The sequence below is a fragment of the Onychomys torridus genome, chromosome 1 (genome assembly GCF_903995425.1).
Source record: "Onychomys torridus chromosome 1, mOncTor1.1, whole genome shotgun sequence".
NCBI lineage: Eukaryota > Metazoa > Chordata > Mammalia > Rodentia > Cricetidae > Onychomys > Onychomys torridus.
This window is the reverse complement of record NC_050443.1, coordinates 12,345,729-12,364,078: the sequence shown is the minus strand read 5'-3', so window position 1 is coordinate 12,364,078 and position 18,350 is coordinate 12,345,729. Positions and strand designations below refer to the sequence as shown.

The window sequence follows — 18,350 nt, the reverse complement described above, 5'->3', positions numbered from 1 at the left end:
CGCAGGGCCCACTGATTGGCCGGAAACTGGGGCCAAGTTGGGCAGGTCCTCCCAGGATGGCTGGTGCACAGGGGTGGGACCCAGGGGCAATTGCCTCTCTGACTATAATCCCAGGCACTCACCTCTGGTCCCGATGGGAGTTCTGGGGTGGATGGGAGCTGGGGGCTGGTCTCTGAGTCTCAGGAAGTGGCTGGGGTCTCGGGCTGTCATGTACACTTTTGATTCACACTTCCTTGGTGGATAAGAATACTGAAGTTTTCATGTATTTACTCCTCATTTGCACTTCTTTTCAGGACTCTGATCCATACATTTGCCTGGTATTGTCCAGATGATTTGAGCCTCTCTTGCTATCTGATTCACTTTTTGAAGTCTTTCTATAGACTCCGTGTTGATTCCTTGTCAGAAGTGTATCTGGCAACCTTCTCACCCACTCTGGCTGACTATTCTTTTCTTTTGCTGTGTAGAAACTTCTCAATTTCATGCAATCCCATCTGTCAATTCTTTTCTTTCTTTCTTTTTTGGTTTCTCTAGTCAGGGTTTCTCTGTGTCACCCTGGCTGTCCTGGAACTCACTCTGTAGACCAGGATGGCCTTGAACTCACAGAGATCTGCCTGTCTCTGCCTCCCAAGTGTTGAGATTATATGCGTGCTACACCACTGGCTGGCTTCATCTGCCAATTCTTGTTGTGATTTCTGAGGCAGTAGAATCCATTCCAGAAAGTCCTTGCTGCTGCAGGAATCTTGAAGTTTCTTCCTTCAGCAGTTTCCAAGTTTCAGGTTCACATGGATTTTTATGCAAATGACAAATAGGAACCTTGTTCTGTTCTTCTATTCAGTTAACCCATGAACATTTTTCTAAGAAGCCATCTTTACTCGGATGTATTTTTTGACAATGTAGTTTTGGTCACAGATCAGCTGTAGCTGCTCAGTTTATCTCTAGGTCCTAGGTTCTGTTACACTGGTTTGAATGTCTGTGTCTTGCCAGTAACCATATCGTTTTGTTAGGTTTGTTCTGAGGGATATTTGTCATGGAACATGGTGATTCCTCCGCATTCACTCTTTCTGTTCAGGGTCGATTTGGCCATTGGGGTCTTGTTTGCTTCTGTGAGAATGTAGTGTTTTCTATTTCTCTTCACAGATACATTTTCGGAATTTTGAACCTCATTTTCACTGATGTTTAGATCACCTTTGGTAATATAGATATTTTCACAGTATTAAATCTGCCAATCTGTACACATGAAACTTCTTTTTTTATCTAGTATTTTTCTTTCTTTTTTCATTTTTCTTTATTAAGAAAAATTCTAATCACTCTACATGCTATCCACAGACCCCCCCCTCCGCCCTCCTCCAACTCTCAGCCCTCTTTCCCAAGCCACCCCACATCCCCACATCCCCCAAATCGAGTTCTCCCATGGGGAGTCAGCAGAGCCCAGCACACTGAGACTAGGTAGGTCCAAGCCCCTTCCCATTGCACCAAGGCTGTGCAAGGTGTCACACCACAGGCACTGGATTCCAGAAGCCTGCCCATAGACCAGGGACAGATCCCAATACCCCTGCCTGGGTGCCCCCTAAACAGTTTGAGCCAAACAACCATCTTCTGTATCCAGAGGGCCTAGTCCAGTCCCACAGGGGCTCCACAGCCACAAGTCCACAGTTCATGGGCTTCCACTAGTGTCATCTCTGCACGTCCTCCTATCATGTTCTCCACGTCCCCTGCCTGCAGTATCTCTCCTTTCCCTCATCACTTGGATTCCCGGAGCTCAGCCTGGTGCCTGGCCATGGATCTCAGTATCTGCCTCCATCTGTCACTGGACAAAGGCTCTATGATGACAGCTAGGTTATTTGCTAACCAGAGTAGACCAGTCCAGGCACCCTCTGGACCACTGCCAGCAGACCAAGGTGGGGTCATCCTTGTGGATTCGTGAGAATCTCCTGAGCACCCTGCCTCTTCCTACTCCCATGATGTCCCCATCTATCATGGTATCTTCCTCCCTTCCCTACCACTCTGTCCCTGTTCCAGCTTGACCCTCCCATTTGCCTATGTTCTTATCCCCCACTCCTCACCCTCTGCTACCACCCCCACCCAGTCCACTCATATAGATACCATCCACTTCTCCTTCACAGGGTTATCCATGTGTCCCTCCTAGGGCCTTTTCCTGTTAGCTAGCCTCTTTGGAGTTGTGGGTTGTAGTCTGGCCACCCCTTCCTTCCCATTTAGTATCCACTTATGAATGAGTACATACTATGTTTGTCCTTCTGAGTCTGGGTTACCTCACTTAAGTTAATATTTTCTAGTTCCATCCATTTGCTTGCAAATTTCATGATATCATTGTTTTTGACTGGTGAGTAGTGCTCCTTTGTGTATATGTGCCATATTTTCTTTATCCATTCTTCAGTTGAGGGGCATCTTGGATGTTTTCATGTTCTTGCTATTACAGATAATGCTGATATGAACACAGTTGAGTATGTGTCCTTGTGGTAAGATTGAGCATTCCTTGGGTATATGCCCAAGAGTAGTATAGCTGGGGCTTGAGGAACTTATTCCTAATTTTCTGAGAAACTGCCATACTGATTTCCAGAGTGACTGTACAAGTTTGCATTCCTAAAAACAGTGGAGGAGTGTTCCCCTTGTTCTGTCCTCTCCAACATAAACTGTCTTCAGTGTTTTTTGATCTTAGCCATTCTGACAGGTGTAGGATTGTATCTCAGAGTTGTTTTGATTTGCATTTCCCTGATGACTAAGGATGTTGAGCAATTCCTTAAATGTCTTTCAGCAATTTGAGAGTCTTATGTTGAGAATTCTCTGTTAAGCTCTTGTAGCCCATTTAAAAAATTTTGATTGTTCAATATTGTGAAGTCTAGCTTTTTGAGTTCTTTATATGTTTTGGAGATCAGCCCTCTGTCCAATGTGGGATTGGTAAAGATCTTTTCCCATTCTGTGGTTGTTTGGTCTTATTGACAGTGTCCTTTGCTCTACAAAAGCTTCTCAGTTTCAGGAGGTCCCATTTATTAATTGTTGCTCTCAGTGTCTGTGCTACTGGTGTTATATTTAGGAAGTGGTCTCCTGTGCCAATTCGTTCCAGACTACTTCCTACTTTCTCTTCTATCAAGTTCACTGTGACTGGATTTATGTTGAGGTCTTTGATCCACTTGGACTTGAGTTTTGTGCATGGTGACAGATATGGATCCATTTGCAGTCTTCTGCATGTTGACATCCAGTTATGCCAGCACCATTTGTTGAAGATGCTTTCTTTTTTCCATGGTACATTTTTGGCTTCTTTGTTGAAAATCATATGTTCATAGGTATGTGCATTACTGTCAGGGTCTTCAATTCAATTCAATTGGTCCACATGTCGGTTTTTATATTAGTACCAAGCTGTTTTTATTACTATATCTCTATAGTAGAGCTTGAGGTCAGGGATCATGATGCCTCCAGAGGTTGCTTTATTATCCAGGATTCATTTAGCTATCCTAGGTTTTTTGTTTTTACATATAAAGTTAAGCATTGTTCTTTCCAAGTCTGTGAAGAATTGTGGTGGGATTTTGATGGTTATTGCATTTAATCTGTATATTGCTTTTGGTAAGGTTGCCATTTTTACTATATTGATTCTACCTATCCATGAGCGTGGAAGATCTTTCCATTTTCTGATATCTTCTTTGATTTCTTTCTTCAGAGACTTAAAGTTCTTTTCATACAGGTCTTTCACTCACTTGGTTGGAGTTACCCCAAGGAATTTTATATCATTTGTGGCTATTGTAAAGGATGATGTTTCTCTGATTTCTTTCTCAGCCCCCTTTTCATTTGTATATAGGAGGGATATTGATTTTTTTTTTTTTTGAGTTAAACTTGTATCCTGCCACCTTACTGAAGGAGTTTATCAGCTGTAGGAGTTACCTGGTAGAATATTTGGGGTCATTATGCATACTATCTTATTGTCTGCAAATAATGAGAGTTTGACTTCTTCCTTTCCAATTTGTAACCCTTTGATCTCCTTTTGTTGTCTTATTGCTCTAGCTAGAACTTCAAGTACTATATGAGTAAGTATGGGGAGAGTGGACAGCCTTATATTCCTGATCTCTCTAGAATCTTTATCATGAAGGTGTGTTGTATTTTGTCAAAGGCTTTTTCAGCATCCAATGAGATGATCATGTGTTTTTTTTTCTTTCAATTTGTTTATATGGTGCATTACATTGACAGATTTTTGTATGTTGGACCATCCTTGCATCACTGGGATGAAACCTCCTTGGTCATGGTGGATAATTTTTTTGATGTGTTCCTGGATTGGGTTAGCCAGTATTTTATTGAGTATTTTTACATTGATGTTTGGTCTGTAATTCTCTTTCTTTGTTGCATCTTTGTGTGGTTTGCGTATCAGGGTAACTGTAGCTTCATAACAAGAATTTGGTAATGTTCCTTCTATTTATATGGTGTGGAACAATTTGAAGAATATTGGTATTAGTTCTTCTTTGAATATCTGGTAGAATTCTGTGATGAAACCATCTGGTCTTGAGCTTTTTTTTGGTTTGGAGACTTTCAATGACCATTTCTATTTCCTTATGGGTTCTTGGTCTATTTAAATAGTTTATCTGGTCTTGATTTAACTTTGGTATGGGGTACCCATCCAGAAAATTATCCTTTTTTTTCACACTTTCAAATTTTGTGGACTACAGGTTTTTGAAGTATGACCTGATGATTCTCTGGATTTCCTCTTTGTCTGTTGTTATGTCCCCCTTTTCATTTCTGATTTTGTTAATTTGGATGCTCTCTCTCTGCTTTTTGGTCAGTTGGGATAAGAGCTTTTCTGTCTTGTTGATTTTCTCAAAGAACCTACTCTTTGTTTCATTGATTCTTTGTATTGTACTCTTTGTTTCTATTTTATTGATTTCAGCCCTCAATTTGGTTATTTCCTGGCATCTGTTTCTCCTGGGTGAGTTTGCTTCTTCTTGTTCTAGAGCTTTCAGTTGTGATGTTAAGTCACTAGTGTGATATTTCTCTAACTTCTTTATGTGGGCATTCAGAGCCATGAATTTTCCTCTTAGCATTGCTTTCATATGTTTGGGTATGTTGTACATTCATTTTAATTGAATTCTAGGAAATATTTAATTTCTTTATTTCTTCCTTGACTCATTGGTGATTCAATTGGGCATTATTCAGTTTCCATGAGATCATAGGCTTTCTGTAATTTTTGTTGTTGAAGTCTAACTTTAAGCCATGGTGGTCTGATAAGACATAGGAGGTTATTTCAAATTTTTTTGTATCTGTTGAAATTTGCTTTGTGACCAAGCATGTGGTCGATTTTGCAGAAGGTTCCATGGGGTGCTGAAAAGAAGATATATTCTTTTGTGCTAGAGTGGAATATTCTGTAGATATCTATTAAGTCTATTTGAGTCATACTTTCTGTTATTTCCCTTATTTCTCTGTTAAGTTTCTGTCTGGTAGACCTGTCCATTGGTGAGAGTGGGGTGTTGAAGTCTCCCACTACTATTGTATGGGGTTTGATGTACGATTTAAGCTTTAGTAATGTTTCTTTTATGAATGTTGGTGCCCTTGTATTTGGGGCATAAATATTCAGAATTGAGACTTCATCTTGTCAGATTTTCCCTGTGATAAATATGTAGTGTCATTCCTGATCTCTTTCTACTGATTTTAGTTTGAAGTCTATTTTATTAGATATTAGGATAGCTACACCAGCTTGCTTCTTAAATTCATTTGATTGGGATGTCTTATCCCAACCTTTTATTCTGAGGTGGTGTCGATCTTTGAAGTTGAGATGTGTTTCTTGTATGCAGCAAATGGATGGAACTTGTTTTTTTATACATTCTGTTAGCCTGTGTCTTTTTATAGATGAATTGAGACCATTGATCACAATGACCAGTGATTGTTAAATTCTATTATTTTCTGGTGGTAGTGTTGTATGTTCCCCTTCTTATGTATTTGCTGGTATGGGACTATCTATTGCCTGTGTTTTCATGGGTGTATCTAACTTCCTTGTGATGGATTTTTACTTCAAGTGGTTTCTGTAAGGCTGGATTTGTGGAGAGATATTTTTTAAATCTGGTTTTATCATGGGATATTTTGTTTACTCTGTCTATGTTGATTGGAGAGTTTTGCTGGGGATAATAGTCTGGGTTGACATCCATGTTATCTGCATAACATCTGTCCAGGACCTTCTGGCTTTAGAGTCTCCATTGAGAAGTCAGGTATTATTCTTGTGTGTGTGCCTTTATATGTTACTTGGCCTTTGCAGCTCTTAATATTTTTTCTTTATGTGGCAAGGAGACTTTATTTTTGGATCCAGTCTACTTGGTGTTATGTAACCTTCTTGTGTCTTTATAGGCATTTCCTTCTTTAGGTTGGGAAAGTTTTCTTCTATGAATTTGTTGAATATATTTTCTGTGCCTTTGAGTTGGTATTCTTCCCCTTCTTCTACCCCTATTATTCTTAGGTTTGGTCTTTTCATGGTGTCCCAAATTTCCTGGACATTTTGGGTCATCACTTTGTTGGCTTTAGTGTTTTCTTTGACTGATGAATCTATTTCTTCTAGCATATTTTCAATGCCAGAGATCCTCTCTTCCATCTCTTGCATTCTGTTGGTTATACTTGCATCTGTAGTTCCTGTTTGTTTACTCAGATTTTCCACTTCCAGCATTGCTCAGTTTGTGTCTTTTTTATTGACTCCATTTCAGTTTTGAAATCTTGAACTTTTCTCTCACTTGTTTAATTGCCTTCTCTTGACTTTCAAGGGATTTACTAACTTCTTCCCATTTTTTTCGACTTTTCCTTGATTTCTTTAAGGGAAATTTTTACTTCCTCTTTTAAGAACTCCAATATCTTCTTAAAGTCATTTTTATGGTAGACATCTTCTGTTTCTTCTGTGTTGGGATCAGGTCTTGCTGATGTAGGTTCTGATCAAGCCATATTGGTTTTAATGTTGCTGACTGTATTTTTGCACTGGCATCTACCCATCTCTTTCTCTACTTGGGGCAATTGGTGTCTGTGTCTGAGGGAGCCTCTCTTGGTCTGATTGATACTCTTGATCCAGTGGAATCTCTTGGTCTAGTCGATGCTGATGGACTTTTTGTCTTAGGGAACAGCTCTTAGTCCACTTGGTGCTGGTGGGCTCTGTCTCAGGGAGTAGCAGCAGTCTTACTGTGTGGTAGTTGGTGGAAGTCTGACCTGTTTGCAGGAGGTCTGCCTGCCAACTGTCCTCTTAGTCCAGTTGGGCGCTTGCAGGCTCTGTCTCAGGGAACAGTTGCAGTCTCGGAGGGTGGGTGGGATTTTGGGGAGGTGGGGCTTGGGTTACAGGGTCTGATGGGGGATGGTGGTAGTCTGTCCTATGTGAAGAAGGTCTGCCTGCCAACTGCCCTGAAACTGGGACTGCAATGGGTGGGGGTGTAGGGGTACAGGGTTGTGCTCCTGGCTCCAAAGCCTAGGGGTTGGGGTGTTCGGGTATAAGGATAAAGACTCACCTCTTAGTCCAGTCGGGTGCTGGCAGTTTATCTAGTATTTTTATTCAGTTCCTTTCCTCAGTGTTCTAAAGTTTTGAAATTTAATTTATTTTTAGTATGTATATGTCTGTTTGATGTGTGCATAAGTGCACACATGTGTTTCTGCATGTCATGGTGCACATGTGGAGGTCAGAGGATGTTTTGGAAGCCAGCTCTCCTCTTTCAGCCCAGGTTGCCAGGCTTGGGTGGCAGGGCTTTGACTCTCCATGCCACCTCTCCAGCTGCGCTTTTATGTTTTGATTTAGAGTCTCCAGCATTGTTGTTCAAGTTACTTTTATTTTTATTAGTTTTTTATTATTTTTAGATATTTTGTTCATTTATTAAGCTATTATATGTGGGATTGTTGCCCTGATTTCTTTGAAGTTTTTCCAATTATGTTTTTATCTTTCAAGATTATTTTGCATACTCTAATTAGTGTTTTTTTACATTATATTTTTTATTTTATATTATATACATATTCTTTTTTTTCTTTTCCCCCCTGTTTATCATATTTGTGTTTTAATTTTACATATCAGCCATGGGTTCCCCTGTCCTCCCCGCTCCCGCTCCCACCCCCACCTTCCCCTCATCCCCTCCCCTCCATTCCCATGTCCTCCAGGATCAAGACTCCCCTGGGGATTCATTTAAACCTGGTGGTTTCAGTACAGGCAGGTCCAGTCCCCTCCTTCCAGGCTGAGCAAAGTGTCCCTGTGTAAGCCCAAGGTTGCAAAGAGCCAGTTCATGTACTAAGAACAGGTCCCGGTCCCACTGCCTGAGTGCCTCCCAAGCAGTTCAAGCTATTCAATTGTCTCACTTATCCAGAGGGCCTGATCCAGCTGGGGGCTCCACAGCCTTTGGTTCATAATTCATGTGCTTCCGTTCGTCTGACCTTTCATCCCCATTCTTTTTCCAATCCTGGGCTCAACAATTCACACTCCCATAGTCCCTCCTCCTTCTCGACAACTGGACACACAGAGCTCCACCTGGGGCCTGGCTGAGGATCTCTGCATCCACTTCCATCAGTCACTGGATGAGAGTTCCAGCCTGACCGTCAGGGTGTTTGGCCATCTGATCACCAGACTAGGTCAGATCAGGCTTTCTCTTGACCACTGCCAGTAGTCTACAGAGGATGCATCACTGTGGACCTCAGGGGACCTCTCCAGCACTCTGCCTATTCCTGTTCTCATGTGGTCCTCATCCATCATGGTCTACCATTCCTTGTTCTCCCTTTCTGTTCCTGATCCAGCTGGGATCTCCTGCTCCCCCAAGCCTCTCTTCCCTCAAACCTTGCCCTTCATTTCTCCCACTCTTGTCCAGGTTGTTCATGTAGATCTCATCCATTTCTCTGTCATTGGATGATCCCTGTGTCTTTCCTAGGGTCCTGTTTTCTAGGTAGCCTTCCTGGAGTTATGTAGCAGTCTAGTCATCTTTGTTTTACATTTAGTGTCCTCTTATGAGTGAGGACACTAATTGTGTTTTTAAAACTGTCATTCTGCATTTCTTAATGGAGGCCATCTCTCCAAGACCAGGAGCATTTTAGAGGCTATGCTATCTTTGATCTTTTGTGCAGGGGTTCTTGGGTGGCCAGAATGCATTCCATTAAGGAATCCAGGTCCTTGAATCAGCTGTTCCCTTGCAAGGGTATGAGGTTTCCAGGCTGAGGGCAGCATGAGCTTTGGCAGTTTCACATATTGGTCTTTCTGCATCTCTGCCACGTTTCTCCCTGCAGCTGCATCTCTGCAGGCCTTGGGCTATGTGAAGAGATGCTTTGGCAGATTTATGACCTCTGTTGGGCAGCAGGATTGGGCAGGGTGAGTATACTGGGACATGCTGGGCCTGGAGCTCCAACTCAGGAAACAAAGTTCAAGAAGTATAGGCTGTGTGTGTCTTCTGCTGTAGACTGGAGGGAGCTGGTGGCCCTGGTGTTCCACATGCTCTCTCAGCTCCCCAGCTGAGAATTTGGCCCTGGGTTGGTGCTGTCCCTGCAGAAGGCTGAGGTAGACAAGGATGGCCACAGGCAGGTCTCACCTACCCCAGACAGATGTGGACAAAACTGGGGAGAAAATGAGTCAGTCTGTCTCTGTCTTGCCCGTGGCATGGGTATCGCTTACAGAAAAGCTGTAACAAAATCCAGGAGTCATGTGTGTGGAGCTGAGCATCAGCCACTACAGCTGGATGCTGGACAGTTTTCCCTCTCCAGAGCTCTGGGCACTAACAATGTCCAAGTGGCAGTTCTCACAGAGACATAATGCCAAACAACTCTAAGGTGCAGACAGTCCCACAAGAATGACCATGCCAAAGTATCCACAGGGACAGTTTTGCTGAGAGAACCAGTTTTCAGCAAGTCAGAGAAAAGGGCGAGGAGGTGTTTCTTTGGTGATAGTTAGTGCATTAACGCCCAGGAGATACTATCTGAGAGGTAAAGCTTAATTCTTCATTTCATTTTTCTCTTTCTGCTGCTTCTTTTCTTCCTGTGTTATATTCCTCTTCCCTGCTGTTTCCTTTTTTCCCTTGACGTTTCGCTTCTATGTTCCTTATTTTTCTCTTATCCCTTTTATACTTCCTAAGACAAAAATTTCTACACAAGAAAAGATTATCTCACAACCACAAGTTATTTATTTTCCAAAATCTTTACACATAGAGAAATCCCAGTATGATAATAAGTTACATGCTTTCCATAGAAGCCCACAAGTTGTTAAACATTTTTGTTATGTTAATTTACCCTCTATAACATGTTTACCCCAAAGCAATGACTATTTATAATTGGTTAACAAAGTTTTAAGGAAGCCAAGTATATTTCAGCCTGTTCCTTTTGTACTGGCAGGAAGCCGCTTCAATTTCAGTGTAGCAGATACCTACAAAACTTCATTCCTGTGTTCAGCTAATCATCTATTTTGTTTACATACAATAGGTTCATTTAATTTCCTTTTACAACTTTGCTTTTTCAGGGAATATAGCAGGGCCTGTGATTAATTCTGTAAGCTACATGGCTGAGGAATTCAGGCCTAACCTTGGGTGTAGGGATATAATTGCTTTTTTTAACCATCAGCCGGTTTTTCCACATGCAGGATCCATGGGTCTATATAATGCCTGAGACTTCCTGGTTTTCAGTTTCCATCCTCTGCAAATTTCACATCTAAGCAAGGGGAAGGTGACTTCTAGCCTATTTCTTTTTGTTTTTGTTTTTGTATCTCTTATTGGAGCATTTGGCCGAATAACCCAAACCATTTCCCTAATCATCATCACTTCCTGACTTAGTCCCCTGTATCTTTTAGGTTGGCTCAGAAAGTTCATTCAAATCATTGATCTAACTAAGCATCATTACTATTATAGAAATCATATTCATTATGATCTGCAAGTAAGTTGCCCAGTGAGGAGTGGGATTTTCCCAAGGAAAATATCACGCTATTGTTGGAGAATATTATTTTAAGGTGTTACTTTTGTTTATGTTGCATTTGTTTAATTCTGTGAAGCTGTGATACTTTGTCTAAAACCCCTGGTGTTTAGTGCTTCTATGGTACCTATTGTATGTCACAAAAATGGTAAGGCCCAGAGTACTGGCCTTGCTGTGGTCTGAGGTGAGTCATGGGCCTGGCCCTTAGGCACTTGTCTCCTCTAAAGCTCTACTCCAAATGAGGATTCTGCTCACCAAGCTGGTGGTTGCTCTGGTCTCAGATTCTGCATGCTATGGGTGTCAGGTGTGTGCTCTCTGCTTTTGTGATGTTCCCATGGGCTGGCCAGGGAGAATGTCTGTAGGAGCTGGGTGTGTTGCTGTCAGGCACTTTTCTCATGGGTCCCCATTGACCCTATATTTGATATTTTGTCAAAAGGCAAAATAATAATTGTGTGAAAGACAGACACTGGCTTCTATTCCTGTTTCTAGAATGAGACTGTCCTTAAAATCAGGACAGGTTCAGAAAAGTGTGGGGCTGCAGTTTGCTCTGGAAGAATTTACAGGTGGAAAACAGGAGTGAAATATCTAGAACTTAAGGAGTTGTTCAATCCCATCTGCTACCCATGACTAACACTTATTTAGTGAAGCCAACACTAACACTGAGTGAAGCCCGGCTTCTTTAACTAGCAGGCATGGGCCCACACGTGACATTTGTGCATTACTAAGAAAATTAGGCTAAGAGTGTGAGTGACTCCATATTGGCCAGACTGAGAGCCTAGTTCAAACCCACTGGTTTATCACTGTTTTTAATTTCACGTTTAGTAGATGTCTGTATCATTCCAAATGTTCTTTCATAATCTGCTTATTTGGTACCTAAATCACAGGTGGACATGAATCAAAGGCCATTTTCCTACTTTTCAAATGATCATGGTTTTCTGGTTAATGTTAATTTCTAAAAGGCAGTGGTTGATTCTCTAATATTAAACTCACCTACATTCCTGAGGAACATAGTAAAGGTTATAAATTTGAAATGTTCTTTGGCATTATTTCATTTAGGGGTTTTTGCCTCTCTGAAGGTAAACAGGAGAGCTTTAACCACCTAATTTGTTCTGGAAGGTTTTGACATTGTTCCTGAGCACTCAGTTGCTTGGTAGAATTGTGTAAGGAGGGCCCGGACTGCTCCTGATGTTTTGTGGATAGTGCTTTTTTGTTTAAACTCCTTCTCTGGGAAATAACAGGATCTCTGCCTGTATTAGGGTTTCTACTGCTTTGACAAAACACCATGACCAAAAAGCAAGTTGGAGAGGAAAGGGTTTATTTGCCTTGTATTCTACATCATAGTCCATTACTGAAGGAAGTCAGGACAGGAACTCAAGCAGGGCAGGATCCTGGATACAGGAGCTGATGCAGAGGCCCTGGAGAGGTGCTGCTTACTGGCTTGGGGAACATGACTTTCTCTGCCTGTTTTCTTATAGAACCCAGGACCCAAGCCCAAGGATGGCACCACCCACCATGGCCTGGACCATCCCCATTGATCACTAACTGAGAAATGCCTTACAGCTGGATCTTATGGAGGCATTTTCACAATTGAGGCTCCCTTCTCTCTCATGACTCTAGCTTGTGTCAAATTGATGTACTATTAGCCAGTACACAGCCCTTAAACTTGTGCAAGTGTGCCCCACAACTCACTGCCAGACCCCAACAGAGAATCTTACCTTATTGTTGTAAGTTTGGGTTAGATTGATTGATGTCTTCTTGGTTTAAATTTGGTAGTTTGGGTGAATCTAGAAATCCATCCATTTCTTTTAGATTTTCCAACTCAATAGAAAATGGATTTTTAAAGTATTCCCTTACAATAGTCTGCATTTCTTTGGTGTCAGCTGTGATGATTCTTTATTCATTTGTGGTTCTGTCACTTTGGGTACTCCCTCTCTTCCCTTTGGTTAGTTGGGCCCAGGGCCTGTCAATCTTGTTTACCCTCTCAAAGAACCAGCTCTCCACATGCCCAGCTGTTGATCTCTTCCAAATAGTCACAGTAGGAGTCCTGAGCATGGGAGCTGACTGACTCAGAAGAGAGCTGCTGGGTAATACCTCCTTATTAAAAGAAAGTCGAGTCCACACTACATGAATAGATAAATATAACAAATTAAGACAAGCTCATACATCCTTTTAATTATAAAGCCTTTTCTGATTCAGGTATAAAGCAGCACTCTTTACTTGGACTTTTATATTCCTTTTCTAACCTGACAGAAAAAAAATGTTCACATTTTAGTAAGCGTCTTAGCACATTAACAAAAATGATCTTGATGTGAGGGAGTACTCTCTCTATACAAAACCCAGAAAAGAAGGCACACATATCTGACATGTTAGCTGTTATTACAGTTTTAGATCATAGAAGACATTTATTCCCCATGTTTTAACTAGAAAAGAGGAACTTCTAGCCCCACGGTAGAAAAGTCATTTTCTTCTCCTCCAATCCTATGCTTAAATCTATGAGAAGTTCCTGATATTAAAAAAAAGAACCAGGTTGTGGTTTTAGCTCAGTGGTAGAGCGCTTGCCTAGCAAGCACAAGGCCCTGGGTTCAATCCTCAGCTCAAAAAGACCAAAACAAAACAAAACAAAAAACCAACGCCACAAACAAACAAACAAACAAAACCCTCTGGCTTTCCATCATCTTCAAAATTTATGGGTGATAAGTCTTATATATTATTTTGTACATGTTTACAAGTGTCCAATTTTTTATTCTGGTGATGTTTATTAACCATCTTACAATTTTTATATTAGACAGAGGGTTCTCTCATTGTTCTCTCCATTAAAAGACTGTCAGTTGAAAGTGTTAGCTCCTGTTGGTATTGCTGGAGGCACATGACTGGGAAAATTCCTCTAGAAAGCTGTAAATATATCCTGCGAAACAATGTGCCAATCCAAAAACTGCACCATGGCCTTTGGGTATACCCTCCTTAAGACACACATAAAGTGGGTGGTGGTGGCACACAACTTTAATTCCAGCACTGGGGAGCCAGAGCCAGGCAGATCTGAATGAGTTTGTGGCCAGACTTGTCTATGGAGCAAGTTCCAGGACAGCCAGAATTGTGACCCAGAAAGCCCCTGTCTTGAACTGCCCCCATTGCCACAATAAAATGACACGAGTATTGATTTTTATCATGTGGTAGCAGAGCCCACGTTGGAGTCTCTTCTGAGTCTCCCAATTCCATGACCCCATAGGAACACAGAAGATGAAGTTAAAATGGAAAAATTGGAAGAGGAGGACTGGGCTGTGTACCTGACTGCCTGTGGCACAGAAGTCCCAGGAGTGCGGTGATCCTCTGAGGCTCTCAATACTGGCAAATACTTCAATTACGTCACAACCGAGATAATGGCCAAGTCACGTGGTCACCTCTCTCTTGATGAAGTCACCAGCCAAGATGGCAGCAAAGTCACTTGGTTTCTTTCTGTGTGGTGAGCTCAGCTCAGATAAATGAGCCCACACCTCACCAGGGCACGAGTCCATGGGGAATATAGAAATGTGGGCGGCCACTGCTTTATTTCTAACAATGAATCTCAAGCATGGATATACCAGAAGAAAGTACCCAGAGTACAGGTGTGTGGGCCCCAAAGGGCAGAGTAAAGACATGGAGGAAGGACCGCCATGGTCTTGATCCAAGACAGGGGGTCCATATGTGTCAGCACAGAGGTGACTATGAATGCAAAGTGGTCTCATTTGGATTTCCCTTTGATCTCACTAAGCTCCTAGGTAGAAGCTAGGATCCACAAGTCCCTCTATAGGAGTTTACTTAGCAGTCACTGCTCTGTGTTTGTGTACACTCCCTGCCTGTCCCTCTATGCCTGTGTATGTGGGTGGTGCTGGTGGTGGTGGTGATGGTAGTGTTGGTGGTGCTGGTGGTGGTTGGTGGTTTGCTGGCATGTATATCTGTACATTATGTATGTGTCTGCTACCCCCAGGGGAGAGAAGATGGTATCAGATCCCCTGATACTAGAGTTGTAAAAGGTTTTTAGCTCTGTGGTTATTGGGGATCTGAGTCCTCTGGAAGAGCAGCCAAGTGCTTAGATCCACTGAACCACCTCTCCAGCTCCTATTCCTGGCATTTCTTCAGTATGCTCAACTATATGAAGTCAGGTGGGGACAGGCTAATAGTCTTCCTGGTCAACTAGTTTCTTTCCTGATGCACTCTTTTCCGTCACTACTCTCCTGTCACTGTAGTGGGGCAGAGGTATACAGGGAGACAGACGCAATTAGAACAGAGGCTCCACAGAGTGGTGACAAGTGAAGGAAGTGTGAGCAAGAGAGGAATCTGGAGTATGTGATAGGACACTGCACATTCCCCAGTAGGAGAAGGAGCTGGTTTTAGGGATCTAAGGAGACAGTAGTGTGTGTGAGGAAGACCTGAGAACAGAGTGGGCAAATGTCGAGGAGTGCTTCATATGCTTGCTGAAGGATTGGACTTTGGGATTTCGTGGCCCACCATGTGTACAGCAAAAATCCCATGTCAGGAAATAGGTACAGAGTGGCTGCCACTGGACTCCTAGACTGTACACAAGCCAATCTACATCGTCATCCTTCTTAGGGCAGAGATCGCCTGCCAGGAACCTGCACACATAGTCACCTAACTGTCAGTGGGCTTTCCCCAGTGGAGGTCATCCCCTACCACAGCCCATTTTTCTCTGCCACAGCCAGTTTTCTGATCACTACTTAGCCGGCTCCCCAGCAACAGTGGACTTCATAAAGTGCTCTTGTTCTGTTTCTAAAGGGTGCATGCAATCCCTCACCATCAATCGCTTCCTGCTAGCCACTGGCTACCCAATCCATTATCTGCTTTTCTCTCTGCTGACTATGAAGGCTGGGGCTGCAGTGTTGTGTCCTTTGGGGACTCTCCACCCTACCCTGCCCAGTGAGGGGCAGGAGACTGGGAATACAGGAGCAGCAGCTAATGGGACATGTCCCATCACTGTGTTTTTACTTAAGAAGACCATTGTTTTTGCTGGTGGAGATGGGAAGACTGAAGTTAGGGATTTGGGTTGCTGGACATTGTTTTTCAGGAAATAATGTGAAGCTCCATCCACCTGAAAAGTATGATCATACAGTCAGTCTCAAGACAGACAGAGAGAGAGACAGAGACAGACAGACAGATAGACAGACAGAACATAGGTGCATCTCAAAGAACTAATTGCAGGAGGGGTCTCTCCTTTCACCTCAGGGTTTGGGGACTGAACTCAGATGTCAGATTTGTAAATGGCACTTTACACACTAAAACATTTCATCTGCCCTAAACCTGGTTTTTGTGTGTGTGTGTGTGTGTGTGTGTGTGTGTGTGTGTGTGTGTGTGTGTGTGCGTTGGTGTGAACTGACTCTCATGTAGCTCAGGGAGTCCCCAAGTTCTCTAGGGACCATGTGCTGTGGCGGCAGGTGTGCTTCACTGTGATTCTGTGGATCAAACCTAGGCCAGGGACAGCCAGCCAAGCACTCTAGCAATAGGACAACATTTCCAGCCTTTAAATTCTCTAAGTGACCATCTCAATTGCTAAGAATAATATAAGTTACTATGTGGCAGGAGCCTTCTGGCAAAGAACAGAGACACACAATAGTCCCCTCCTTTAGAGTCTACCCACATGGTCTGTTTGTCTTGCACAGGAAAACATCTCAGGAAGGCCTCCTGTGCCAGAGATTTTAGAAGACAGCACCCAGCCTACTTTAACGTGCAGCACATGGTCCCTGGACATTGTCCACTCTTGCTCCATGAAGGCCTTTCATCTGCAGTGGCCCTTTAGCCAATGTCCACCCTCACTGTTGAGCATGCCTCCCATCATTCTCTAAGAAACCTGCCAGTTTTCTACACGACAGGTTGTCTCCTGTCTGAATCCATCTGCCAGTCTACAAGGGACTAGGCTGCTCACCAGAGGAGGGGTCAGAGCAAGATCCCACAGCCTACACTTCTGACCGATTGGAATGGATTAGGACCAGAGGAGAAGTAACAAGGACAGAGACTTGCATTATTCAGTTCAGGAGTTCTCCAGGTTCACAAAGCCTTGATTATTCTTTCCTCATTGGTATTTGTCACTGACATGTTCCTATGACAAGAAGGAGCACAGTGGTCCTTGGGACCCAGACACACACAGTAGAGAGTCTTCCTAAGGAAGAACGAATGCTCACAAATTCCCACACAGCAGGGAAGGCATTAGGTCAGGAACCTGCTCTTGGACATGTGGTTCCCTCATGCCCCACAAGCCTTGGTGGATTGAGTCTCCCTTCAGCACTGACTTGGTCTCCTGTGGCTGGGAAGGCTGTGAGGACCTACAGCACCTGAGGGCTGGTGTTGTGCAATATTTGTTTAACAATGTAAAGATGTGTTGTGTTTGGATAACTATGTAAAGATGTGTTCTGATTTACCTTGAATGCCCAAGGCACTGGACTTTTCTAAGAAAAAGCTGAATGGCTAATAGTGAGAGAGGATATGTATGTGGGTCATCTAGGCAGGGAAAGTAAGTAGGAAGAGGTATTTGGGCTCATAAAAGAAAGAAAAAAGAAGCCTGGGAGACACCTGGGGCCAGACAGACAAACAGGGAGGAAGCAGGAAAATAGGACATACAGAAAAAGAAAAGTAAAAAGGCCCGAGTCAAAACACAGAAGAATATGAACAGTTTAAATTAAGGTAAAGGAGCTAGTGGACAAGCCTAAGCTAAGGCTGAGCATTCATAATTAATAATACATCTCCATGTCTTTATTTGGGAGCTACTTGCCAGCCTAAAGAAAATGCTAGCCAGAGGCTGGAAAGAGAAGAACTGCTCTGTAAATCAGACAGGAGACAGTGGCTGGTGTCCAGAATGCTTTGGAAGGATGGGCAGGTGGTAGGACCTTTGAATCCTGAGGGTCAGTGCCTTTACTTACTGTGGGTGGACAGGTCCAGTTGTCCTCACTGAGCACGCTCTTACTTCTTGCCCTAAAGAAATGGGAGACACTGTCACTATTGTTTGGTTCCTCAGTTGGGAAGGACCCTGGTAGCTGATGTTCCCTGAGAGCTGCTTGGTGTCCTTGCTGTGTGTTCAGACCATGGCTGCCACTGCCTTTCTTGATGCGGCCTCCTTTTCCAATCTAACCAGCTCTCTCCTAGCCTTTGATCCTTTTACCCCATCATATGTGCTGTTTTCTAACTGGTGCTGGGGGTGGTACTTTGGTTGAGAATTTACTTTTGCCTTCTTTTTCCTTTTAGTTTTCACATTTGAGGCTTCTTTTGAGGTTTCATTGGGGTTGGTTGTCTCATTGAGGTTGGTTGGCTCATTGTCCACTTGTTTAATATCGTTCTCAATTTGTGGCTCCCTGGTGAAAGATGAAGTCAATTTATCTCCAAACTTCACAGGGAAAGGAGTGACCATGATCATCAGACAGTGGGGTACAGGGCATAGCAAGGCAGTGATATGAGGAGCACAGCAGACACATAGCAGAGAGAAGAAG

At 43.0% G+C, this 18,350-nt stretch overlaps 1 pseudogene; it reads right to left on the bottom strand.

Annotated features, from left to right (window-relative positions):
• Positions 1-18,271, bottom strand: part of LOC118589321 — a 105,584-nt pseudogene extending 87,313 nt beyond the window's left edge.
• Between the last annotated feature and the right edge of the window lie 79 nt (positions 18,272-18,350).